General features: G+C 29.4%; 1 pseudogene; it reads left to right on the forward strand.

Annotated features, from left to right (window-relative positions):
- The first annotated feature begins 1,588 nt into the window (after positions 1 to 1,588).
- Positions 1,589 to 12,020, forward strand: part of LOC142321316 (activating signal cointegrator 1 complex subunit 3-like) — a 104,326-nt pseudogene continuing 93,894 nt past the window's right edge.

Genomic DNA, 12,020 nt, shown 5'->3' on the forward strand with positions numbered 1-12,020 from the left:
TATTTCTTACTGAAGGCTCGTTTCGCTTGTGCTATTCGGCATTTTATATCACTCCTGCTTCGTCCATCTTTAGTAATTCTACTTCCCAAATAACAAAATTCTTCTACTTCCATAATCTTTTCTCCTCCTATTTTACATTCAGTGGTCCAATTTGTTATTTCTACTACATTTCATTACTTTTGTTTTGTTCTTGTTTATTTTCACGTGATAGTTCTTGCGTAGGACTTCATCTATGCCGTTCATTGTTTCTTCTAAATCCTTTTTACTCTCAGCTAGAATTACTATATCATCAGCAAATCGTAGCATCTTTATCTTTTCACCTTGTACTGTTACTCCGAATCTAAATTGTTCTTTAACATCATTAACTGCTAGTTCCATGTAAAGATTAAAAAGTAACGGAGATAGGGAACATCCTTTTGTCTGACTCCCTTTCTTATGTTCTTCAATTGTTACTGTTGCTGTACATGTTAGCAATTGTTCTTCTATCTCTGTATTTGAACCCTAATTTTTTTTACATATTTAAAAAAAAGATTTAACAGTGAAATTATTTGAAGGTCTAATAATGTATCATCAATTTTAGTGAACCAAATCACAGAATAATGCATTTATGTTCATAAATTTCAAATTTTACTACAATAAAATATATGAATTCCAATTGTATGCAATTATATAAATTATATACTGCATCTGGATTTTCATTGAAACCCACCGGGTTGGTCTAGTGATGAACGCGTCTTCCCAAATCAGCTGATTTGAAAGTCAAGAGTTACAGCGTTCAAGTCCTAGTAAAGCCAGTTATTTTTACACGGATTTGAATACTAGATCGTGGATACCGGTGTTCTTTGGTGGTTGGGTTTCAATTAACCACACATCTCAGGAATGGTCGAACTGAGAATGTACAAGACTACACTTCATTTACACTCATACATATCATCCTCTGAAGTATTATCTGAATGGTAGTTACCGGAGGCTAAACTTGAAAAAGAAAAAAAGGTCATAAAGCAAATTTCTGTTTTCATAATGGCTTCAAGAGGCTGCAACAATTCTGTAGATACTTTTTGTTACATTTGTGGTTAGTTAACAGTTTAAAGATAAAAAGAAATATAACAAGTTTCGTTGATAAACTGTAAGAGTGTTTTCAAAAGGCTACTTGTATGAGGTATCTCATAAAAATTAATTTATAAATGCATTATAAAATTCACTTGATTTCTTTACCGCTTAGATTTTAAAAAATGTATCAAAATGGCGGCAGAATAAAATTGTTTTCTCATAATCAACTATAGAATGCGTTAAATATATCAACGCACGTGGCGGTGTATAATGGTGGCGTCCTTTCTAACGGTACCGTTAACGGCTATTCGATATAACTATGTAGATTAATTTGTTAGTCCAAATAATCTTAGTCGAATGCTTACTACTAGAAATAATTAGATAGGTCTACTGATTGGTTTCTGCGAATAATGAAATACTATTTTGCGTCATGGTCTCTACTGAAAGAAAGTAATGACTTTAATTCTCTTAATTGTATGTTATGTGAATGTGTTTCTGAACCGGCTTTATGTTAAATATTTACAATTGTACTTTATACTGAGTGTGTTATCTAGGTAATATAAAACTATAAGTAACTTTTAAGACGTTATGTTTATAGTTAATTTAGAAAACTTTTGGTGTTTATTTTATCTGAAATTTTTACTGTTTAATATTATATTTTGTGTTCGTGAACAAAGTTAAGTTTAATTATTTATGCGTGTTGTTAGTTCTAATTTCCATGTTAATTATTTTCAATATTATTAAGGGATACTGGTAATTCCTGCTGAATAACAAGTATCAGGTATTATTTACCCATCCTAGCTATTTATTTTATGATTTGTTTAAAATGTTTAATACTTGTGCTTAAAGATTTACTTCCTCACACAAACGATTTAAATGTAAGCCTCAAAAAGTTTTGTTTAGAAACTCAAATTTGTAATAATGCTATTGTGTAATCCATAGTGCATTTATTCATTGAACAGGTTGACAAAAAACTAAAGTTATTAATAATCCAGTTTCAGATTAATTTAATTTTTCCTCCAAACCATTTATAGCTAATTGGCACCTTCCTGGAGTAAATAGTAATGAGGCAGTAATTAGCTACATAAGGCATTTTGGAAGAAAGAGTTTCATTAATTTGAAAATGGTAGTCAAACTTTAAACCTAATATAGACTCATTAATTAAAATTAAATGTAAGAAAAAAATGGTATTTAGAGAATTAAAGCTAGAATTCAGATTTTTAAAGTAAGAAAAACATGGAAGAGGTTAATGAATCAGTTTTTCTCCAAGGGAAGTGATTTTATTTTAATAGTTTTAAAACAAATTTTAACTTTACCCTTTTACAAAACAATTCAAGATTTATTTTTAATTGTAAGCTAAATAAGCTCAAGTTATGTCACTTTAACACTTATTCAAAGATCTCAATGTGTTTAATAAATATTACATCTTAATTCTTAACATTATATCTTCTCATAGTTTTTACAGTAGATCATTCTTTCCATTATTAAATTATAACTAAGTCAGCAATGGGAGGAAGGCTTGGGTAAGATGATACCCTGCCACAATTCCTTACAGTTTGATGATTCCACATTGTGCAGAGTAAGATCCTGGAAATTGAAGATTATAAAGTAAAGTAAAATGCTAATGGCCAAATGATGAAGGGCTTAACAAACCCTTGGCCCGCCTACAGTGAAAATATTCACGATTCTTCTTTTACATATAATATTGTTCTTTTAAACCATTGATTCTCAAAATTTTACACTCACTGTCCACATTGAAAACAAAAATTTTCTAGGGGCCTCCAACATTTTTAAACTTACCATCTGTTAAAAATAATAATTGCAATTGCTGTTTTTAAGATGCACTCTTAAAAACAGCAATTGCAATTATTGTTTTTAAACATGTCATATCCTATTTCTGAGTTGAAACTTCTTACATTTTAAATGAGAGCAGTTAAAACGCATTAAAGTATTTTTCATAAAATTGCTTTAAAAAAAATTACAATTGTATGTATATACTACTTAACAACAATAGCGATAGCATATTCAATTTAACAATACAATAATTAAAACAAAGGTTTCAGTTGAAATATTTTTTGTACTAGTGTAGTAGGTATTTAATTTTAGTTTGAAATATCAGGAAAACATAATTTTGCCTTTTTTTTTTAATCAGCCATTGTTTTCCTAGACTGTCTGAATGCCCCAGCTCCCACAAGGGGGCATTATTCCCCACTTTGAGAACGAATGTTTTAAACTAATTTTTTTTAATCAGGTACAAAATCTTCAACATTTGGTTAATTCACAACTTCACCCTCCTTGGTGGTGAAGAAATAATGAATATTTTTAATATCTTAAGCCTGGTTAAAACCTTTTCTAGGATAACATGAATGTATTCTGCAAATTTGAAAGTAATCGGTCAGTTTTCTGATTAACCATGATCTGTTAAGATTGAGATTCTGCCTGATGCATGCAAAAGTTAGTCTTTGACCTACTAACAAATATCCTGTTTGAATTTTAAAATTGAACGGTTGTTTGCAGATATTATAAGAGCACCTCATTGCACCTCCCAAAACAGCGTGCCAGGAGCACCCCATTTATAGGGGTGCTCGTTAAAGGTCTAGCCTTTAACGAGGTACTTGTATACCTTACAACTCCAAACTCACACGCAATCCCCACGGGAAGCCCATTATTGTTGAACAAAATTTTTTTAAATTTATTTAATATTATTTTATATAATGTAAAATTAATTCTATTATTTCTGTAATATTATTCATTCGATTGAATAAAATCATTCGGTTCAAAACCAACCCGCACAGTGATTAATTCAAGTCTCACAGTTCATTAATTCAACAAATTGGCAACAATAGACTAAAAATATTAACACCTAATATAAATCAGCTGTTCATATAACCATATGTTTACTAGTAACTTTACAGTGTTGCCACTTTGGCTGCCAAAAAAAGAAAACTAGTCTCATTACTTTATTTACAGACCTTGTATGTAATAACAAGACTTATTTTACTTAAAAATACTATCTATCAATCTCATGGGTTAACCAATCGACTGTACAAACCTATAAATTAAATTCACTATGTTTCACTTAGAATTCTATATATAAGCCTCCTCAAGTGTCAATACACATTCATACACACATCATAAATTCTTTTACATACTAAGAAATTAACCGGTCTATCCATCCTAGATTACAATATTTAGTCCCCGCCCTTGTTTTAATAGATCTTGCTACATATATGACTCTTCTTATCTTTAGATAATTATATGTATCTCCTTTATATAAAGGAATAGCAATCAGGTTATGTAAAGAGATACATATAATTATCCAAAGATAAGATGAATCATATATATGTAGGCTTTGTTGTATCTAACTTGTATGTATCCGAGTCTTATCTTTTTGTAACCTGTTTGAAAGTATAAAATCATGCCCAAATCGCTTTGTTTATATAATTACTGTGCTTATGTACTTACAAACTGATATTGTATGACAAACTCGTTAGCTTTGTCAGAGAAATTAAAGCGAATGAAAGTGTTGCAGTGTCTAAAAAAAAAAAATACAATCTATACAAATAAATGGGAAAATATGCGATGGAGTGTATGCTAATTATATTTTAAAATAGGAAATAAAGTAGTATGAAAAATAGGAAAATGATCAGAAGAATCAAACCATATATTCATTTTTGTTATCCTCCAGTGGTCACCTGTCTGAACAGTTTATAGTTCAACTGGATATGTCAATTAATCGCGTGAGTCTGGGGTTGGTCTGAGGATCTTGCTTAAGAAAGCCTAAGCTTCACTAAAATGGTTTTTTATTATATTATGTAAAAGCGATTTATTGTTGTATATTTTTGAGCTGATTATTGCTACTTATATCCTACATGAAGACCTAATCTTCTAATGGATTACCAGTAAGATTGATGTCCACTGTAGAAAAGATTTAGATACATTCCTTCGAGTGGAATTGTTTGCAGTCCAGTTTAGATCATCCCTTTCTAATTTCTACTCTATTCCTTTATTTTTGATTCCTTTCTTCCCGCTAATGATTTCTACGTTTTGGCTGAATGCCTGCTAGGTCCAGGTTCAGATTATGGTAATCTTTAGAGATATTATATCGTTCAGTTTGAGTGATTTTCTTCCCAGTGTCTGCATAAAAAGCTAACCTATTGCTGAAGAATTGTAATGAGTAATATCAGCCCTCATATTTCATAATACAATATGGTACAATATTTATGTTACAAATGTATTAATTGCCAGCATAACCAAAACATAGTAAGTTGATATAATTATTGTCACTAATAGTACTGTTTATTTTCTTTTGTTGCAGTTAATTCGATGTTCATTTAATTATTAAAAGAAAGGAAGAACTGCAATGTAAGTGGCCTTCCTTATATTGTGGTACAACCTTTGCAATGGGGTAAATTTATGCTAAAAGGTAAATATTTTTATTAATTGCATGTTAGAATTAAGTTGTTTAATTTTAAGATAAAATCGCGTGGTAGGTTTCCTAGTCCCTGTAGGGTCCAGTGTTTCCCCCTAGTAGGTTGTATTTTTACGTGTACTTTTGTGTTTTTCTGTTTCAGGATTAATATAAAAATTTTAATTAAGATTATTTTGATTAAGTGCTATATATTTTAAGTTTTTTATCAGTAGACATATCTCCTTGTTGTGTATTTTTTTCAGGTTCAACTAAATTTATATTATAACTACGTAAACATTATTATTACTTAGGTTAAGTTGTTCACTGTCCAAATCTCTACACCATAACTATTTTTAATACTTAGTTGTCTTATTCATGGTAGGTGTCCCAGTCCCGGTAGGATCCACTATTACGATTTCCCCCAATAGGTTATATTTTTATACATCTGTTTCTATGTTCCTATTTCAGAATCGATAAAAAATTAAATTAAGATTATTTTAAGGGCTGTGTATTAAGTGTTTTATAGTAGATATGATAACTATGTATTTTTTTCAGGTTCAACTAAATTAATATTATAACTGCATAAACTTAATTAGTTTTCATATTGGCCATTCTAATCGCAGTAGGGGTTCCCCATGATAGGATATGTGAATTTTCCTATTATTTTTGTGTTTTTTTAGATTTATGTTTTAAAAAAAAACATTTTATTAGTGATGTTATTTTTAAGATTCCTTGGGTTAAATGTTGTTATATGTTAAGAAGTTTCATTTTGTAAGACACATTTTCATGAATTCTGTTTGTATCAGATGTTTCCATGTTCTAATAATTTAAGGTTTTTTTTTTAACCTCTGGGTCCATCGTTAGGCATGCTTCAGAGGATGAGATGAACGATTTGTAGCATGTATGAAATTGCCATGCCTGACTGGGATTTGAACCCGGGACCTCCGGATGAAAGGCCGAGATACTACCACTCGCACCACAGAGGCCGGCTAATAATTTAGGGTAGAATAAGTTAATATAATGTTTTTGTATTGTTAAGATCTTTTTTTTTTTTGTTTTTGCTGACTGATTTTGAGTTGGGCTCATAATTTAGTATTTAAAAATTGATTATTTACAATATATAAAAAGTGGAGGAAAAGTATAGGGACAAGGGAAGCAATTTTAGGCCTCAGATTAATAGTAGAAGGAAGATTAAAGAAAAACAAACCAACATACTTGGCGTTTATAGACCTAGAAAAGGCATTCGATAACGTAGACTGGAATAAAATGTTCAGCATTTTAAAAAATTAGGGTTCAAATACAGAGATAGAAGAACAATTGCTAACATGTACAGGAACCAAACAGCAACAGTAACAGTTGAAGAACATAAGAAAGAAGCCGTAATAAGAAAGGGAGTCCGACAAGGATGTTCCCTATCTCCGTTACTTTTTATCTTTACATGGAACTGGCGGTTGATGATGTTAAGGAACAGTTTAGATTCGGAGTAACAGTACAAGATGAAAAGATAAAGATGCTACGATTTGCTGATGATATAGTAATTCTAGCTGAGAGTAAAAAGGATTTAGAAGAAACAATGAACGGCATAGATGAAGTCCTACGCAAGAACTATCGCGTGAAAATAAACAAGAACAAAACAAAAGTAATGAAATGTAGTAGAAATAACATTTAATTAGGTGGTGACCAAGCTAAAGATGTTGTTGATGAAGCAACAATATTCTTATTATGTTTATTTCTTGGTGAAAGGATTTTTTAAGAAAACATCTTTCACTATTAAAACAGATGTTTGGACAAGTATCACAAAATATGACTGACAAGATATGTACTGTAAGTTTATTTTATTTTCTGATTTACTTTTACTTACATTTGTTTACTATTTATTTGTCTTAATTTAAAAAATTTAAAACAATTAAAAGAAAACTGAATGTTTTTTGTTCTCTATAATACAGAAGAGGTTTATACTATAAGATTACAAAAATGGGTAGAATCTGTTCTTGTTAGAATACATTGGTATTGGCATTCTTTTATAGAATAAAATACATTAATAACAATGATTGATAAATCTTGGTTTGTGAAATGCGATAATTGACTACAAGCACTGATTGGAATAACTAATAGATTTCAATTTAATAATTAATTCTGCTAATTTTTTAATACTACTGCAGAATTTGGTTTACCCAAATTTTGATTTTCTGGATAATCTCTTCTGAAAATGCAAATTGTTTTAATAAGTGTGTGAATTTATATGATATCTAAATTTTTTCCAAAATAACATAAACTAATATGGAATTGAATAAAAAGAGTTTTACACGTTATTTGGTAAAACTACAGTCTATTGTAAAAGTTCTTTTAAATAGGAAATTTATGGAAAATTCTAATATGTACTACTATGCTGAATAAGAAGTGTTTTCAACTCTTATTTGATCAAGATAAGTAGAATTGTATTGGTATCCCATTAAACCTATAAAAACCAAGTAAAACTTGTGAAAAACATGATCTTCTAAGTTGAAAATCTGTTAAGATTTTATAATTTGGTTCAGTGAAATTTAATATGTATTTATGTGTAGTCCAGTGTTTGATGGTAAAAATAGAGTATTACCTCGGAATTCTTTCAGACAGCATTGAGTTTCATGAAAATTTGTAATTAAGCTTATCTAATTCTCTGCTTAAAAGTTATACATTCCTGATATGTGCTTTTTGTTTTTTGGGGTGAAATCTACCCTTTGTTAAAAAAAAATTTAAAAACCATAGATTTAAACGTTTAATATATTGAAATCATGTTTAAATATTTAGAATAAACATTCTTGTATAATTTTGAAATATAATTTATGATGTTTTACTATGTTTCAACCCTTAGAAACCATCTGTTATGATGAAATTAAAAAAAATAAAAATAGTTTTCAACAGTTTTAAATGTTTTTGTTAAGTTTTAATATCATATGTTCTTCTTATTTAAAATATTGTAATGGTAGCCTTGATTGTTGTAATTCTTTTTCTCAACGCCTAAAGCTCAGCTGATTTGATTCTAGACTCGGTACACAAGATGATATGTAGTGGGACGATAACATACAATGCATTAAGCAATTCAATCAATCATTTACATTAATTCTATACAATATACTTCAAACACTCAAAATATTATATGTATTATTAATATTCAATGTGTTATTACTAAACTGAAATCAAATTAATACAAACAAGATTACCAGATATATCTAATCAAAAATGTATTCTACAAATGAATAAATACTACATAAACTCAATATGGATTCGTCTACTTATTCAAACTTCAACTAATCAACATATTTATTGGTGCATTTATAATGAATTAAAATCCCTTTACTGTTTATAATATAATTTATAATTTATTGCAACATTTCAACTCTTAATAACAACCACTTATGAAAAAAAATTGTTAAAATTATAAGTGTGTTTTGTAGCTCAAAGTCATTTAAATGTGTAGAATAAACATTTTTCCATATTCTGACACATAATTTATGACGTGTTACAATATTGCAACCCTTAGAATCTACCCTAATGACAAAAAAATAAAATTAGTTTTCAACAGCTTAAAATGTTGTAATTGTGCATTTATAATAAATTATAAACTTTTTCAGTTGATGTAATTTATAATTTATTGCATCCCAAACCTTTACAAACCAACCTTGTGATTAAAATTAACAATCATGTTTACTTAAAATTAAAAACTGAAATTATAAAATAAGTAAAGTAGAGAAATAAAAATTTTATGTGCATTGCAATTATGTCTCTTAAATATTCAACGATTCAAAAATAGTATGTGTAGGTGAACTGTAAAAATATGAAATGTATATAACATTTACCCCAAAAAATATGTGCATATAACCTTAAATAATACATTATAGAATTTGTAACAAATTTTATTTAATACTGTGTATTTAACAGTAAAGTACCAGAGAGAACATTTTTAAGGTTAACCAAATAAAAAGCATGTTTAAAAATTTATTCAGCATTCAAATTAAAATGAATGAATTTATTTAAAATAATTTATATTTGTAATTTTATCATGAAAATTAAATTTCTGCTTCTGTATTAAGTGATGAATTTAATGATGAAGGCATGAATTTGTTGTACTTACATTTTTATTAATCAAAAAAATAACTTTAATTCAGTAATTTTTGAAAAGGTTGATATTAACGAAGTACATCACGTGTATATTCTTTCGGTTTTGGAAATGTACTGACTACATAATATAAAAGAGATATACATCAGCAGGTGTTTGCTTATGGTGTGCTTTGTTACTTTACTTCTACCTATACTTTCATCTATATATAAATATGTGCATGTGTGTGCACACACACACACACACACACACACACACACCTTTTATATATTTTCTTTTTTGAATTGCAGTGCCCTTTCTGAGTCGTGGTGCCCTTTTGCAATTAAAATTTTTCCTTGGTGCCCTTCCCTAAGAAAAAGCATGACTACTCATAAGTAATAGATAAAAATAAATAAAACTCGTGTATTTTCATTATTTTTTTACTTCATTAACATTAAATTAATAATTATAAATGTCTTGGTTAAATTAATTATGAAGCTACAATATTTTATGACATCCCTATGAAGTGGCTGTGGCTTCCTGGCACACAGTTTGGGAATCACTATTGTAGACAATTCATGACTAAATAACACAAGCAACCACCTCAAAGAGAGTCTGTTATTGTACGGTACAATCGTTTCATTGAAACAGGTTGTGTGTCACATAGAGCACCAGGCCAGGGTAAACATCAGTCTCAGAAGTGGCAATCAAGCAGATGTGGCAGGCATTCATTCATAGTACAGGTAGATCAACGGGATGGGCCAGCTTAGAATTGAATATTCATAGGGTTATAGCATGGAGGGTATTGCATAGTCGACTATCATTTAAATCCTACAAATTAAAACTGATACAAGCTTTGAGTGAAGACAATAAAGAAAAACAAACTGAGTATTGTGTAATCGTGCTTTATTTAAAAACAAAGTTAAGACTGAAGGTAAAATTATCTTAATAAAATTGTGTTCATTGATGCAGCAACCTTCCATACCAGTGGTAAAGTGAATCGACATAATATTCGGATATAGGGTGAGCAGAATCCACGACACGCAAAAAAACATGCATGGGACTTGCCTAAGGTAAATGTTTTTTTTTGCTGTAAGCTGTCACAAAATTTACAGTTTTACCTTTTTTGCTGAGTTAATTGTAACTAGAATATCATACTTGGACATGCTTGAACATTATCTTATGCCACAATTACTACAGGATATGGACACAGAATTCATTTTCCAGCAAGATTGCATGCCATCACATTATCAACATGCAGTTGTCCCGTATCTCAGTAGCAAAGTTCCGACTTGGATTGGATGTTGTGGAACAATTTCATGTTCACCACGATCACCTAACTTCAGTGGACTCTCTGTGGAGTTATGTTAAACACATAGTGTTTGTTTCTCCACTTCCAGGAAATGTCAGTGAGCTGCGGCACTGGATAACAAATAGTTGCCATCATTGATCAAGGCATACTTCATAGGATTTGGCAGGAAATTGGTTATAGATGGGACATCTGCCATGTTGTTACACATGGTAGCCATATTGAACATTTGTAAATGAAAATTGAAAATATACTGTATTTAGTGTTGTATCAAACATTTCTGCAAGTTATTTACTTTTTCCTTTATTAAAGGTTACTTTTATACAACAAATTTAGAAATACTCTGAATATCTCTCTCTCTCTCTCTCTCTTTATATGTATATATATATATATATTAGCCTATCTGTAAATAATAGGTATCCAATACCTGTTATTTTCTATTATTTTACAGACTAACTGCTATTATACATTACTTGTGGCCACCATTCCCTTCATTACTCCTTTTAAGCAGGAGCTGGATCAATTTCATATGTTGTAACGTGTTTTATATTATAACAATAATATATTGTTTTGTTATAAGGCTTATGAACCACAATCAACCTAAATTGGATATTTGCTAAAACCAAAAGATTTTGTGAATACAATTGGATTTAAACCTTCCCTAAGTGCTACTGTATTATATTGTTATTTTTATATTGCATATTTATCGTTATTGGTGTTTTTATTGAATTTGAAAATATATATTTTTTGAAACAGAATGTTTTTAAAAGTAATTTCTTTTTGGTATTCTATTGTGTTCTTTTCTTATTATTGAAAATTTCTTTTTTTTTGGAGACATTGGGACAAATTCATTCCATGCTGACAGATAGCTGTTTGGATACATTAGAAGAAGCTTGGTGTGATAGTGGTGGTAATAATAAAAGAAGAGTTAAAAAACTATTTGGTGAAGATATACGCTTTACTCCTGCAGAAATGAATGATTTCAATTTACCTGATGTAAGCTTTTTAACTGATTTGTCAACTGGTATTGAAGCTGTCCATTCATTTTCAATTAAATATGATGGCGGTAATTCATTCAGCAGTTCAACAAAAGAGGATAAGAAACCAGTCTCAAAAAGATCGGTTAGTAGTTAATGAATCAAAAAAATATGTAAAAAGAATTATACAAGTTG

This window comes from Lycorma delicatula, chromosome 3, assembly GCF_047948215.1.
Source record: "Lycorma delicatula isolate Av1 chromosome 3, ASM4794821v1, whole genome shotgun sequence".
Lineage (NCBI taxonomy): Eukaryota > Metazoa > Arthropoda > Insecta > Hemiptera > Fulgoridae > Lycorma > Lycorma delicatula.